This window comes from Apteryx rowi, unplaced genomic scaffold (genome assembly GCF_003343035.1).
Source record: "Apteryx rowi isolate R43461 unplaced genomic scaffold, aptRow1 scaffold_34, whole genome shotgun sequence".
In the NCBI taxonomy this organism is placed as follows: Eukaryota; Metazoa; Chordata; class Aves; order Apterygiformes; family Apterygidae; genus Apteryx; species Apteryx rowi.
The window spans coordinates 3,393,880-3,409,311 of NW_020449863.1; the positions used below are offsets into that span (position 1 = coordinate 3,393,880).

A 15,432-nucleotide genomic window follows, 5' to 3' on the forward strand; every position below is an offset into this window, starting at 1 on the left:
TTTTAAGTGATTTCAAAGTATGTGCAATGGATGGCAAAGATTGCTCTCTATGCTCTATCCCTCAACTGCCAAAGGCAAATAAATTCTGAAAAGAGGGTGAGAAAACAAAGGTGAAGATGTCTCATTTCAGAGTGGGGGAAGTATATTTATAGAACAGAAATCCTTATGGTCTAGGCAGGCTTTGTTCCTACAGAGAGGTTGCTACAAAGGCTCTGCACTCATTAGTTTCACTCAGACTTGGAAGCAAGAACATACATAAACAACATACATAAACATACATAAAGAGCAATATCTAAAGGGGGTTGGGGTTTTGCATCTTCCCTTAGATATAATCTTGCTGAAACTCAGGAGAGATCCCCTGAGAGGGCTATGACTTAATCAAGCACCATGGAAATGTCTTTACTCCAAAGAAAAAAATCCATTAATATTATGACACACAGTTCATTAAGAGCACTTAGTTGAATGCTATCTTCTGGAATTTGAGAACAGCGAATATTCTTGGGCCCTCTATCACTAGATAGGACAGTGAAGAGAAAAGAGATATTTCAGACCTTGAACAGGACAGTGCCTGACTTTCTCTTTTATAATAATTCTGAATGTCCCTTGATTTCTTTTTTCTTTCTGTTTTGGCCCCAAGCCCAGTTCCCTCTGTACAGTCCCCCTGACTTAGTCAAAAGAGGAAAGTGAGACCAGTACCATGTAGGAGATTCTCCTCAGACATCTATAGAAATGGGTGCACATCACAGTTTTCATCTGGTTCTGGATATTGAACACCCAGAAGATATTCATAATTATTCAAAGATGGGCCATCTGAAAAACTCAGCTACTGAACAAATATGAACTCTTTACGCCTCTCAAAAGCCACATGGAATGAATTTGTATGATATTAACCTGCTAAACTATCTAAGAATAAACTTTAATGTTAGGGATTTGATAGCAGGCATAAAAAGTTCATTTTCCATTCATTGATATCTGTAACATAGTCTGACTTTTTCAGGTCTGGAATCTAATTAATAATTCCTATAGTTTCACCCTAATTATTCAGTCAAATTGTATACTCACATATAAATACTATCACAATTAAGAGCACTACAGGGAAAGTCAAGTAGTCCTGTAGGTCTCTTAAGGTCTTTTTCTACCATGTTTCTGGCTCAGAAACCCAAGCAAAGGTAGGAGTCCTTCTAAAGCAAGGTACCTAACCAGGCTTTCCACCTTTCTTTGAAGTATTTTCTACCAATCATATTAGGTGGCTATGAATCCCATTCTGAAGTATAGAGTCCTGTCCATATAATGTGTAAGGAACACAGACACCTAATTCAGGTCTCAGGATTCTCTCAAAAGGGAGATGGCCTGAAGTTTAGTGTTGTGGATCTAGCCCACAAGTCCCCAAGGCAAATCTTGCTTTTTATGCAGTTTATTTTGCCTGTTGCCCTGAACATCTCTCTATTTTTTTCCTCTGTTTGGGAGATGTACGACAAGTCTAAACACAGCTGTCAAGTTCTAAAATCAGCATCAAAGCTCAGTGAAAGCAAGAGGGAAAAACAATATGCTTTGTTAAGCAATACTGCCTCAGATCTTAAAGGGTTATACAATGAAAGTAATACCCCCTTTGAGTTCTGTGTATGGCAAGCATTAMCTAACATCCTTAGTCAGAACCCCACTGTTTATGAGGTGATGAGAAAAGAATACAGCTCCTTGTCAGTAGGACATCTCCACTGCCCTGCAGGAAAATTTTTTGTTATATTTCAGACGTATTGAATCTTCTAGACATTAGAAAAGCAAAACATTCACTGTGCACTCTGGAGCCATCACCTTTCGTGGTCAGTTCGTTGGTTCGCCAAGGTCACAGAAAAACTCTTTTATATCATAAGTCTTACCTTTAGGCTGTTTTATTCCGCCACAGGAACCCGAAATATTTAAACAGATTTATCAAACCAGAAATGGAAATATTTATGTTTGGAAACATTGGTATTTCTAAACATTTCTTATTTCTTTCCTTCCCTAGTGATACCAGTCATTGAACCATGTGAAATGGTTTAAAAGTTACTTCTCAGAAAAAAATCCCCCTGCTTCTTATGCATAGTTAAGGCTTTCTGCAGCACTACTGGTATTACTACTACTACTAATATATATACTTTTTTTTTTTACATATGCATTTTTCCTATACATCTCAGCATTTTTAAAAGTTCATAGACATCAATTTTTAAGGTTAGAATGAATCTTTATGATGATCTAGTCTGACCATCTACATAATACATATCACTAAATTCACTGATTTGTCAGTGCGCTGATCTCAGTATACTTTTTTTAACTGCAGCATAGATGTAGACAGATATCCAAAAAACTACGGTTGGAAAACTCATTTCTCTTCTTGGTCAGTCAGGAAGGAAATGTGATATTGTCCCCAGGTTAGAGGTGACGTAAGAGACCCACAGCACCTGCTCTACTGGATGAGCTTGGTCCTCTCACCTCCAGACCCTCCAGGCTCTTCTAGGAAGTACCCTAAGCCACTGTATTTGATATAAGCAATATGGGATGGATGGAGGCAACAGGTTCAGGCAAAAAAGTGTGTGTTGAAATGCACACTAAATGGTATGGCACAAAGAATTTTTCATCCAAAATATGAGGTGAGTTGCCCCACTTTTGGCCTTAGAGGCACCCTGAGTGAGCAAATAAGCCTCAAACCCAACATTTGCTCATGTGCATCAGGATGGATGATGTAGCCAGAAATGTTTTGGGTAATACATGTGTTCCTCAGCAGTGTGAGACTCTGCTCTTGYATCACAGTCACGTATAAACCCCTTTTGCTGACGTTCCATTTTAGCTGACACTTTACTTATTACTTGATAACAGGGTGCGTCCCTGTTCCATACTGCAAGTGTGAGCAAGAACCAGGGAATACTCTAACCTCCAGGAAAGGGGAATGGTTTTGCAAGGATCATGGAATATGATCCTCATTTTGGATTATATATATTAAAAAAAAAAGCCAAATGAAAAGAGCAGAGACAAACATGAGACTAACTAAGAAGAACAAGTTTCCTCCTGTAGAGAATCTAAAACTGAAAGAGCATAAGCTCTCTCCTCCTACCAGATTGCTCACCAGGAGACAAAGACAATAATCTGGCAGGCACAGAACATTATTTAGCAACAAAGAGATTGAGACCACAGCCTGTCATTTTCCCTCTGAATAGTCCTTGCCATTTTTCTCAGACATACATGAAACCCTCTTCAGCATGACAGGGATCAGCTTACTAAGCAAAATCATCTGGGCCATTCCTGTGCTGCGTGGTCTGTCAAAGATGCAGGAGACTGGACATGGTAATAAGAAATAAAGACACACTTGAGGCATTCAGCAAGTAAAGGAAGCTTGATGCTCCTCTGCTGGGAACAGGTGATTCCCCAAAAAAGGAAGAGGGAGAGGAGGAGAAGGCATTTTAGTTACCAGGCAGGACGAACATTAGAGTTTTAACTGGTTTGCTATCAAACAAAGCAGGGGAAGAAAAGGAAAGGATCACTTTTGTTTTGGTACAAAATAACTACCGTATGGCATCACATTTCAAAATCTGCCCTTCATGAGCATCCCAGGCCATCAGCCAGCTAAATGTGTGATTCAAGTATTCCCGAAATACACACTCTTTCCTTGAAATGATTCTTTCCTCTTTCCCTTTCCCTTCCATTGTGAAACCCACTCTGCCTGCCAGCGAGGTGCTGTGCGACTGTGAGCTCCCTGGGACTGTTTCCCCATCCGTGACATCATACCACAAGCAACTTATCTTTGCAAAGTGCCTGGAGGTCTGCAGAGGAAAAAAGAAAATACACATACCACCCTTACCTCCTCCTGCTAGTGCTTGGCTAGGCTTGTAATTCTCTACCTGGCTTTTGCTGTTGTACCCAATTCAAGCCCAAACAAATTCCAATCCACACCTCTTCCTGAGGCTCCCATTTATTTAAACAGGTGGGACCAGAATTCCTGTACTTCCTGAAGTGCTGTTGCAGCTCAATGAGCTTATAATGCAATTCTGCTACAGGTATCAATTAAGACCAGGCAATGGGGAATTTCAGGCTGCAAAGCGGTAAGGGCAATATAGCAGCCATTTCTAGAAGGTAGGTGCTAGCAACATTCAACTACTCTGTAACTTTCTTAATTCAAGAGACCCTGAGCCAAAAGACCATTAGCTGGAGTCATTGTATAAGCTTAACAACAGTCTTTTTTTTTTTTTTTTTAAGGCTGTCCCACCATTCTATTATCTGTCATTAATTTTCCATATGTTCCCCTCACCACTGCTCTTAGGCTGTGTTCAGTTTACAGAGCTGGATCAGATTTCTTTACAAGCCAGGACATTTGCTGGCTTGCTTACTAGCTTGAGGCCAGTTATGTTTGAGTGAGGCCCAAGCAAAACAAGTGAGATTTGGTGACTTTCCAGTGAGTAGGCACCAAATCTACATGATCTGAGGTTGTTGTTTTTTAAAAGTTTAAAATTCTTAAAGCAATAGTTCTTTCATTATTTCAGATTGTTTTTTTAAAATAACTGCTGGCTGATACTTGCTCACATATTACAGCATCTCCCTGCTTACTATAAAGCAGAGCTTTTTGTTCTGTTTTCTTTACATTTACCATAATGCAACAGTTTCTTGGTTATTTATTTTTATTAGTCACAGATGGGCAAATGCACCAGTAATTTAGGTAAAAAGAAACTGATGAGAACAAGATCAATGAACCATTATGTTTCCAGTATTTATACTAGTTAATAAAATCGAATGTTTGCATCTTTCTCTTAAAAGCATTCAGATTTAATGTGAAACCCTCCTCTAATTCAAATCTGCCTTCTAGAAACAGTTCTTACACTGCCACAATCAGTGAGTCAATAAAAACAATTAAAAGGGAAGTGGCCTTCCAACTGAGCCTTAAAAATTAAATACTGCCTAGTCTGAATAATCAYCAGTCCTCTAACTATGTGCTGCATTATTTGTTCCTTTTTTCTGTCTGTTTTTAGCTTTGTTATTCTCAGCACATTTGAAATATGTTTTAAATGCTTTGGGACAAGGATACTGTAAACTGGAAAGAATATTTAGGGGCTTTATGCTAAAGTAGAATTTCAAAAGTAACTGGACACTGAAGCACCTCCAGACCTTTGAAAATCACCCATCAAATACTCCCCATGGTGTATGCACAGAAAATAAGGTTGCAGAACCAGAGTACAGCCCAAAGATGACACACAGTGAAAATACCAGTATTGTATACTGCATTTCAGGTTTAGGCCAACAACTAAACTGTAGGGTGGCACACTAGCAAGCAGTAGTTTGAAAATATCTTGAATGATAAAGGATTCTCACAAAATTATACATCTCATTTGTCCTTAGCCGTTCCAAAGAGGTTCCCCTGATTTTGCTTCATAAATTTAAGCATTGTGTTATAGATGTTGCAACAGATGGGATGTGAAAGTTATATGAATGCTGAATATAAAGATCATGTTATCCATTTTTTTATTATTATGCATATTTAATAATAAAAATAAGTAGGAATAAGACCCAGTATAGCTAAGCATTTACACAAATGCAGATAATTATTTTGGTCTTTGGACACAAGCAGGGTTTAGGCATCACACCACTGAAAATTTCAGCTCCAGACTCTTAGGTGTCTGCTTGCGTGCTGGAATCTCAAGCTTTGGGAACCAAAGAGCTTAGACACCCCAAACAGAGGGCTTAGTAGGAACCGCCTAAACTAGCCACTAGGTAATGCTGAGTATATTAGAATTATCTTAAGCCTCCCTGGAATTTAGTTTCCTATCTCAAGTCAGGAATCTCCACCTTCCTCCATAGCTATCCAGAACTCCTCCACCAAACCAGTAAGAGAATGAGGTGCTATCACTGCCAGGCCTCTTTTACGCAATAGCGCTACAACTGGAACGCTCCCTCCGATTGTGGGAGATCCTTGTTCAATTCCCTCTAGGCATGAAGGGATCTGAACCTGTATTTTCCACACCTGTGCTAAGAACTGTCAGGCTATAGGTTATCCTGGTCTGGAAAGTTCTCCCTCTTTCCTTATAAAGCTGTTTCTTTTGGCATACTTAGGAAATGAACCTAAGAAAATGAACCTAACCTAAATGGAACATGAAATCAGCTCTTCTTTTTCAGTTTTTCCTTCAGGTTTAATCTTTTTAAGGGGACAATTCATTGGCTAGCTGAGGTTATTTACAAAATAACAGTAAATACTTCCTTAAATACTGCACCATTCCCATGTCCCAAACTGCACATACACTTCCCCACAAAACAAATTAGGGTTTGATAGTGGAAGAGTTAAGTAAATAGTCCAAAGTAGAGAATAGAGAGCAAAAATGATAGCCAACCCACTCAGGCCCTGGGAGGATTCTGCAGAAGCTAGCAGCACAACCCACCAAACTATGTATGTTTTATGATTTATGACATGGGGAGGAAGGGAAGGAGACAGGAAGAAGCAGAAAAGTGGAGAAGACGACAGAAAGAGCAGCTGACAAAAGGAAACTGATCAAATAGGAAAAGGCAGATTTGCAAGTCATTGCCAAAAACGTAGTTGTTAAGTTATTATACCATGTGGTAGGCTGGATGGAGAGTGTAAAGAGGGAAGAGGAGGGCCCACATACAGAAGTCACCAAGAGCCCTACAGAGATCAGAACTACTAGGGAACCACCAAATAACCACTAACAACCAATAAAAGTGGAGCTGAAAGAGAAGACAGAAAATTAGGGAGGAAAGCTGGGTAAGAACAATCGAAAAAAAAAACCAAGAGGGGCAAGATTTCAAGGAGTCAGTGGGATGAACAGCACTAAGAGCAAGAGACAGGTAAAGAAAGATGAGGATAGAGAACAAACTTGTGATTAGATCAGGAAAATCCCAGTAGGGGATTAACTACACACTATGGGTTTCTGTACTTAGATACAAAAAGCTTTACAAACCAGATTGTTGGCAAAACTTCACGAGTTCCACACTGGAATAATTAAAATAAAAGCTGTTCACTGAAGTTATTTTTGGTGGGCATGTTTGGATCAGAGCATAGAGTTGTTGAGCACAGTGTAATACATGCCAAAAGTCCTATTGTGTGCCTGCCACTGCSTCCTGCCATACTTGGAAATTTGTTCAAAAATTGTGGTAGAGAAAGGATATTGGCTTCCACTTGAAGGACAAACCAATGTTACATGTTTCAGCTGGAAGTTAGGGTGCTGGTCTTGAGCCATTTCTCCTGGAGGCAGGGGCCCTTTTGGTTGAGCTTGGTCAGGGAAAAGTTTGTCCTGTGGCATACCCTGAAGCAGGCAGGAGGCTCATCTGAATTAGATTAACTCCATACTCGAAAGATCTCAGGAAAGGAAGATTTGCTACATGGATTCTACAGTAACTGGGGCTTAGAAGTATACAAAAAGTTCTATCATACAGTGACCTTCCTATCGGATGAAACGGGGTGCTAGTATCAATTATACTTTCACAGTTGAAATGGGCTGGCAAAACAGATGGTGAAGCATTTAGACACAACAGAAAAATACCACCCCATTCAGGTATAATATTTTTATTTCCTTATGATGGAATTTCTCAAAAGACTCTGCAAAAAAGCAGGATGCTTTTTTTAATGTTCCCTCACCGCAGGATTTTTCCTCTAAAAACTGTTGATGCAAATGGGAGACAAACAAAAAACTATTCACACAAGACAAGTAGACTCAGACTGCTTTTCTGAAGCAACAAGTGTGAACCGGAGATTTCAGAGGCGGAGAGAGAAGGCACCTTTGATTAAAGACATTTTGGGCCCAGAATCCACCACTGCTTGTATGGAAAGTTTGTAGACATCTAAGTAAATTCAAACTTCTATAAACCCAAGCACTAGGCACGTGGCTTGAACATGCAGCTAAAGCAACCTTGAAGCATTGCAACAAACAATAGTCACTATCAATCCACCAGGGACCATCACTTCCTGGGAACAGAAAAGAAGAGCGCATATTCAATTTGTAAACAGTTCTCCTAGCAAAATCATACCCACAGTATAATGCAGCTTTTCTCTTGCAGTAGAACAGTGCCAGCAACTTTTTCCTCAAGAACGTCTCCTTCCTTCAGCACAACAGCTCCTGATGACTCAGAACAGGGCAATTTGCCTTCCTTTTCTCCAAAGGTTATTTTTTCCTCAACACTGGACAATGCAGGTTGACCTTATTTGCTGTCATGCAAATACAGCCGCCAGACAATAACTTCCCAAATCAGGCTTTTACTGAAAAAGAAAAGAAAAGAAAACAATCTGAGAAGGTCTTTAAAAAAAAACAAAAAGAGTAGAGATGCTTTTTTTTTTTTTTTTTGTAATTTACCAAATTCTTATTTAAGCGGCTTAGGGTTATAGAGCATGTAACTTGGCCATCAAAGTGTTAACTAGCATATGAGCAAGGGCTGAGACCAGTTTTTTGTGAACTGTTGTATTTCTGTCATCTGAAAGTTAAACACTGGGTTAGAGAAATCCAAATGGTGGCTTCATCCTCAGAATGACAGCAAAAAGAAAAATATTTGCACTTTTTCCCCTCTAAGTAGGGGATTGGAAAGGAGCAGCTCTCTCAAGACATTCCTTTATTCTTTTGAAAGCAGGAGTTCCGCTGCAGAAACTGTCTCCAGCCATACGTTACTAATACCCCAGCTTCTCATGTCTGGAGCCCACGCTGCAAATGCTGTTTTCCCAGAAATCAAAATGTTCTTTGGCTTTTTTTTGTGGACACCAGACTCCCTCCATGCCATACCCTCACAAAAGCACCAGCAACTTCTGTTTAGCGGGCCCTCAGGAGCTAAACAGTGAAGCTGCCAGAGCCAGGACTAGGGGAGAGCTCGCCTAGCCAAAGTCTTTCTCTAGCTTTATCTGTGTAGTTCACTTACACCCTCTGCTACCCTGGATATTATTCTGTACTTCAGAAAAAATGAAAAGCCTATTGATCTTTTTAATTCAGTATCTGCATCTGGGACTTCTGGGGTCAAATTATGACTTCCTAAAATCCAGCACTGGGCCTGTATTCAGACAAACAAATTCCTCTGACACTGCTTCACACTTTTATATATAGATAGATAAACACCTATAAAAATAACCACATTGCTCTCTTTAAAATCTTTTCTTGAAATGCTCCTCTCCTGCAATACCCATTTAAAACCTTAACTGCAGTGATTAGTGCTGTGCTGAGGCTGGGCTGATCAATATCACTGCGTCTGTACTCCCTCTTCTTGTCTGTCTCCAGCTCTTGACTCTTTGTTTTATGTTTAGACTGTGAGCTCTTGAGTGCAGAGAATGTTTTTATGTTCTCAGTTTGGACAGGAGCTAGCACCATCAACCTAAGCGCTAAGCTAATATAAATTATCAAGAAGGAAGACAGCTTTGCTTGGTTTAAGAATGACTGCTCTCTTCCTGATGTTTCAGATTTTTGTTGTGCAGAGATAGGAAGAATATTATTTGCACAAGAGACATCTTCTGAATTCTGCAACATTCAAGATTAGAAATGATTTTGAATGCTTTGGCCTCTCACTAAAATTTGAGACATCTTCTTAAAAATGAGCTCCTTCAGGTCCTTTTGACAGAATACACATCATAAATGTCACTTCCAGATAAAACTTTTCAGTTTCTCCTGCCTGGATTCAGAGGAAAATATTTTGAAAGCTCCAGAGGCACCCAGACTCAGGGCCAGATTCTGTTCTCACTGGCAGGTCTGTGAAACTAGAGCAAGTCCACTGACCAAAACTGAGCTTCAGGGAGGTAAATTCACAGTGAGAAAAAACAGTATTTAATACTTTTACTTTTTTATATTTTCACTTCCCTATACAAACTTAAAAAAAAAAAAATCACCTAGCAGTATATGGTATCTGGTGCATAGCTAAAGCTGAAGTGTACATCAGCCCACGTGAAGAGCATGGAGCCACACGAGCACACCTCACCCATGCTGTTCAGGGGTCCCTAGCACTACTCTGTAGCTGTACACAGAAATGATAGAGCAGCTCAGATAATGTGGCTGTCTTATTTGATATAGTTGCCAAAGATAGATAATCTGCTGCCTCACTTATTTTCATACTACAGAAATAAGATTTACTGTGGTAAAAATTTCCATCAAGCAAGGGATTCCTAGCCTGGGTCTTCAGAGATTTTTCAGTTCTTGCTAGCAGGGCCTGTTGCAGCTGACCTTAATGCAGTTTACACAGACTGGCTGATTGGCTCCCACACTGGAACCAGCCAGCTAGTTTGCACAAGTCTCTTATTCTAAAGTATGTGTAATTTATTTGAGCTGATAGAGAGGATAAAAATCAACTGTCTGTTTCCCAGTTAATAAAAAACATACAATGAGAGCAGAGCTCTGCCAGCATATCTTGTTTACCCAAAAATGTTTGGCATTAAATGTGAAATCGGAAATGAACTCATTATCTGATTATTTTCATTCTGAAGAATTAACTGCTTTGGGGGAAAGGCTTGTCTTAAACAGTCCCCTTGTACGGATGACTAATTGAAAATACATATCTCTGAAGAATACAGCAAATTCTTGTGACTTCCAGGGTAGGACGTAACACTATCAATTTGAACAAGAACATCAGGAGTATCCTCTCACATGACTTGTTTCAAAACAGAAGGAAATCCATTTAAGCTAGCAGCATTATGCTCGTATAGGTGAGAAGAGAGGAGTTTCAAAACAGGCCACATTCTGCAACTCTTATCCAGGCAATGTGGATAAAAAGTGCTTAAAAAGTATTTATAGTAGATTTACCCTTTCCCTTCCTAAAAAAAAAGTTATATAGCAACATGAATATTTATAAGTTTTTATACTTTCAGTTAAAAATGAGCTCCTCAGTGGTATAAATTAGAAGAGCTCAGTGAAAATAAAGACAATTAGTAATTGAAGCAGATACACATCCAGGGGTAATAACACTTTAGGAAAACTTCCTGTTCTAGCACCAAACCCAAATCACTCTGGATTAAGAGAGAACTGTATTCAAGACAGCCCATGGGGCTGCATCCTTTTGTTTTGTCTCTTGCTGCTTCTTTGCTTCATTCTCATCTGTTTGATCTCAGTTTTCAGTGTTTTCTATTTAGCCCTCTCTGTAGCTAGCTCAACAGCTGCTGCCCCTTCTAGGGTTGCTGAGTGCCTCTTCTGTACTCAAAATACTGCTTTCTTTTCCTAAACTGTAGGGACAGGACTGAATTTTGAAAAGGGTACCATGTAGCCCTCCACTGTGTGTCAGCACTGTGCAACTTAAATAAGTGTGTGTCCTCCACTGAACACTGGGCTGTTCCTTTTCTCCTCTTACTGAAATATTGCCATCCTCATGTGCCCTGTGAAAACAACTACAATATCATAGCGTGCATGGCCTAAACTTCCCCTTTCCTTTAGCTACATCTGAATGTTTTTTTGGCTGGCCCAGCAATCCAAAGGCAAAAGTACATTGAGTGGTGTCCAGGAAGGTGGCAGGGCAAACATCACAGGATGACTCTGGGCTGCCCAGCAAGCCAACAAAATGCTTTGTAGGCTTCCTGCAGCCCACGGGCTGTGCGTAGCACAGGCAGGGGCAGCCCAGATTCTTTCCTTCCAACTCAGCCAGGAAAGAGAGCAGGGATCCAGTAATTAGCCAGCTGAGTCATTAAACCACTATGCCACTTGGTCCCTATCACTCAGGTCAGATCTTGTTCCATTATAAAATAAATGCTGCCAAAGCAGAACGAGTCAGGAATGAGAACTCACCCTCTCTGGGTGGGTATCTTTAGGGCCCTCAGAATCCTGCCACTACCTTTCCTAATCCCTCCTTAGTCTAAGTTCTCTCTTTGTTAGGGTGGAGAGGGAGAAACTAGATCCCCAGTGCCCAAAGCATGACTTTAAGCTTCTTTTGAATAGTTTTAAAGGACAGATCCTGTCCAATGCAATATTTACTCCATGTGAGCACAGAAGAATGACACAGTATTTTACAGGACACTGCATGGATACAGGTAGGATTTTGCAAAAAATGTATTATTACTATGAAAAAACATGTGGATATATCCATTAAAAGAACATTGTGAAAAAAAATGAAAAACTTTAGATTCCTACCAGCAAAGATACACATTCCCAGCCTAATACTGATGTGACAGTTTCCATGTACTTGTGTTTGTTCTCTTTCAAGTAGCAGTGCACACACTAGTGCTTTCCTCCTCTCCAACAGCTGGTCTAAGGCAGTGAAGGGTCACCAGTACTGTTCTGTTTCAATTTCTGGAGGCTCCTTGCTCTGGCAAAATGCCACACTTCCTGAGGAACTTTGCCTGCCCCAAAAGCTAAAGAAATATGCCCTATTTGAACTACTAAACTTTCATTTCCTATCCGATATTGCGTCATCATGAGCAGCATTTTAGAGTCTATTTAGGTGTTTGTTCCTTTTTCTCCGAAACCCTGAAAAATCCCATTTGGACTGAAAAGTACAACTGAGCATGAGCATAAACTTCATGAATTCTTTGGTATGGCAAATATAAGCTTTTAAAACAAAGTATTTGAAGTTTCTTTCCATTAAACTATAGAAAGTAATTAACCAGAAAGTGTAAATAGTCAGCAGACGTGAACACAACAGAATACGTTGTTTGACTCTCTACTCAGCCCAAAAGAAATAGAAAAGAGGAGGTGTAATAATTTTCTCAGCGGAATTTGTCACATGTGTTGTTTGCTCATATCTTTCACATCTTGTTCCTTCACAGCCTATTAGACTTTGGAGTTAAAGCTGCATTCTTGAACTTCCTTCTGTAATCCAGACCAAACCGTGTCACCGTAGCTGTGTTTTTATCTCACTGAATATTAAGGTTTTCACTGTTTTTTTTATTATTAATATGCTGTCTGAAATCATTTCTACAAAATTGRAAGTCACATCTGCTTTCCATGTTACCACAAACGTGCAATGGAGCTGGTTTCCATCATTCCTGATGTTGCTGTTACTGACACCTTTCAACACTTGCAACTCTGGTAAGGATTTATCTCATTAAATAAGGGCAGTCATAAAAACAGTGACTGTCACCTGTTAGTTTCTGATTAAAGAAATCAGCTTCTTGATCAATGTTTATGCACAGAGAAGAGCAAATTTGTCCTAATATTTCCAAGGACACAACACAACTACAGTTTTTGCTTTTTAAATATATCTCTCTTAAATTCATTGCTTTATCCTAATTTTGGCTTGGGAGAGATACTGTTATTCTGAGCTGGTTCTGTCACCTGCTCCAGTCACCTATGAAGAACACGAAGCTGAAGACCTAGCATGACTTCTGTCAGAGTTAACTGAACACTCCTAGCAAACTTTAGCCCTCAGCAAGCTAGTTCACTTATTTCTACCACACAGTACTGTGTCACGTAGACATGGGTAGCCTAAGATGATTTCCTGTCCTTGTCTAGCTTTGTAGTTCTGCAGCCCAATGGGTGGGGACACAAACTGCAGGCGGAGGCGGCTATGGTCTTCCTGAAGAATAACTAGTTGATTAGTCTTACAGCAGATACTATAAAAGACACAAGTCAGCAATAGAGCCAGCCACAGTAATTAGGGACTCACTCATTCATAGTTTTAGCCATTCCTCAAAAATCTAGTTTGGAGTGCTGAATGAAACTATTGTAATCTGAAGTCCCTACATCATTTGTAAATTTTCATCTGTAAGTTTTGTGCGTCTTTGAAATGGCCTAGCTGTCCTAAATGACAAGCTACCTATCAACCAAGGCTTCCTCTTACTACCTTTCAAACTCGAATTAGATTAAACAAGAAGGAAAACCTAAAATGGGAAGTTAATATTGTCCTTGGAAAGGGAGCTTTCTCACAATGTGATGACACAGAAGGATGAAAATGCCTCTGTGCTGAACGAGGTGGGAAGCACCCCTCCAGTCTGCTGCCTCCTATCCTTCTAGAGCAGTTAGCTAAGGAAAAGTGTCATTTGAAACTAGTTAAATATACCACCAAGCTCACTTTGCTAAATGGTTTATTGAAATTTTCCTCCTCTTTTCTTAGGAAAAAATGAAAAAAAAAGATCACAGTTTAATTTTTAAAGGGTGCTTAAAAAGCTATTCAATCCTCTCCATGAAGGAAGCTTAGCATGGAGAACTGAACCTGTGGTGCTAGCAGCAGAACTGAACGTAGGTGAATAAGCTGACACTGCCTAACATAAAGGACCTAACCTAAGGTTTCCTCCATGCCAATAAAAAGACATAGACTTTTATGTGATATGAAACTCCCTCTTTCCTGAACATACAAGGAACTCAGACTCCTAATTTAGAGATCTGACTGAGGTATTTAAGTTAGATGGTGCAAGTACCTTCATCATGCTAACAACTTATTTTGCTTAATGCAAGCTGTAGGCATTGAGAAAAGTTGCTAGGACAGTAACTACTGAAATTAAAGAGCCACTTCATCTCTAAACGTGCTAGGTCCTGAATCACAATGTCTGTCTGTGAATGCAGTTTTCCAAAAGCCTGGGACACCAGAAATATAGATATCTATTCCAAAAAAATTTCCCCATGTTTCTGCTTCAGGATCCATTAAAGATGGTAGGAATCAGCCTGTCAGTGAGCTGTGGCTCAGGTGCTCGGTGCTGGATCACAGTCTCATTTTCATAGTTCTCTCCCTTCTGCTATAGAGGAGAAACAGAACACATGGAGTGAGCTTGTGCTCATCTCCAGGCACATGTCTAGTCAGTACGGACTTGAACTATTGGTGTCATGGTCTGTATTATAGTACAGATTGAGCAGTTCAACAAGCGGCATATCTGTTACTGTTTAGTCCATCTCCAAGGGTGAATGAAGAGGAAGGGTAACAATTGCCAGTCCTCTGCATTTAGGTTCACACTTCATTGTTGTGATTAACCCTCTCTGTTAAAGACTGATTTACTCACAACAGAATGGGTTGTGAGCTTTGTTTTTTGTGAGCTTTATTCTTGAATATCGCATTTTGTTTTTCTGATAAAAATACGCACGAGAGTATTGTTTGTTAGCACCTGGCATATTCAGTGGACAGATTCCAAATATACTTGCGTACAGGAGTGCTTTTGTTTGTTGTACTTTTGGGGTAGGGAGAATTGTATGAATCAGCTTTTCCAACAATAGAAGTTCCCACATCTTCTGGAGTAACTTTGGAAGTGTGGGTACATGGGCTGATTTCCATATTGCTGCTATTGTTGTTTAGGTTTTTTGTGATTCTGTACCCATCACTGAATGCTAAATGCCAGAGAAGGAGGGGAAGCTATTGAACCAAAGATCAGGCACACACATGATCTATCACAAGATTTTGTAAATTCTGCTACTGAAATACTTAGATTGAAAAAATATTTTTTCCCCTCAAGTTGCATGTTGAAGTGTGCCATTGACTTTATTGCACATAAGATAATCTCTGGTCTAAGTTGATCAGCTTTTTAGGGTTTCATGTTTGCTCAGAATATAAGACAGACTCTTCTGTGACAGCCAAAAATATTATCTT

The 15,432-nt window shown here is 39.7% G+C and overlaps 1 long non-coding RNA gene across 1 annotated transcript in view; it reads right to left on the reverse strand.

Annotated features, from left to right (window-relative positions):
* LOC112969217 overlaps positions 1–15,432 on the reverse strand; it is a 225,584-nt gene that overhangs the window by 118,982 nt on the left and 91,170 nt on the right. The window contains exon 2 of the long non-coding RNA XR_003254644.1: positions 8,003–8,227. This is a non-coding gene — a long non-coding RNA (uncharacterized LOC112969217). The remainder of the gene's footprint in view (positions 1–8,002; positions 8,228–15,432) is intronic.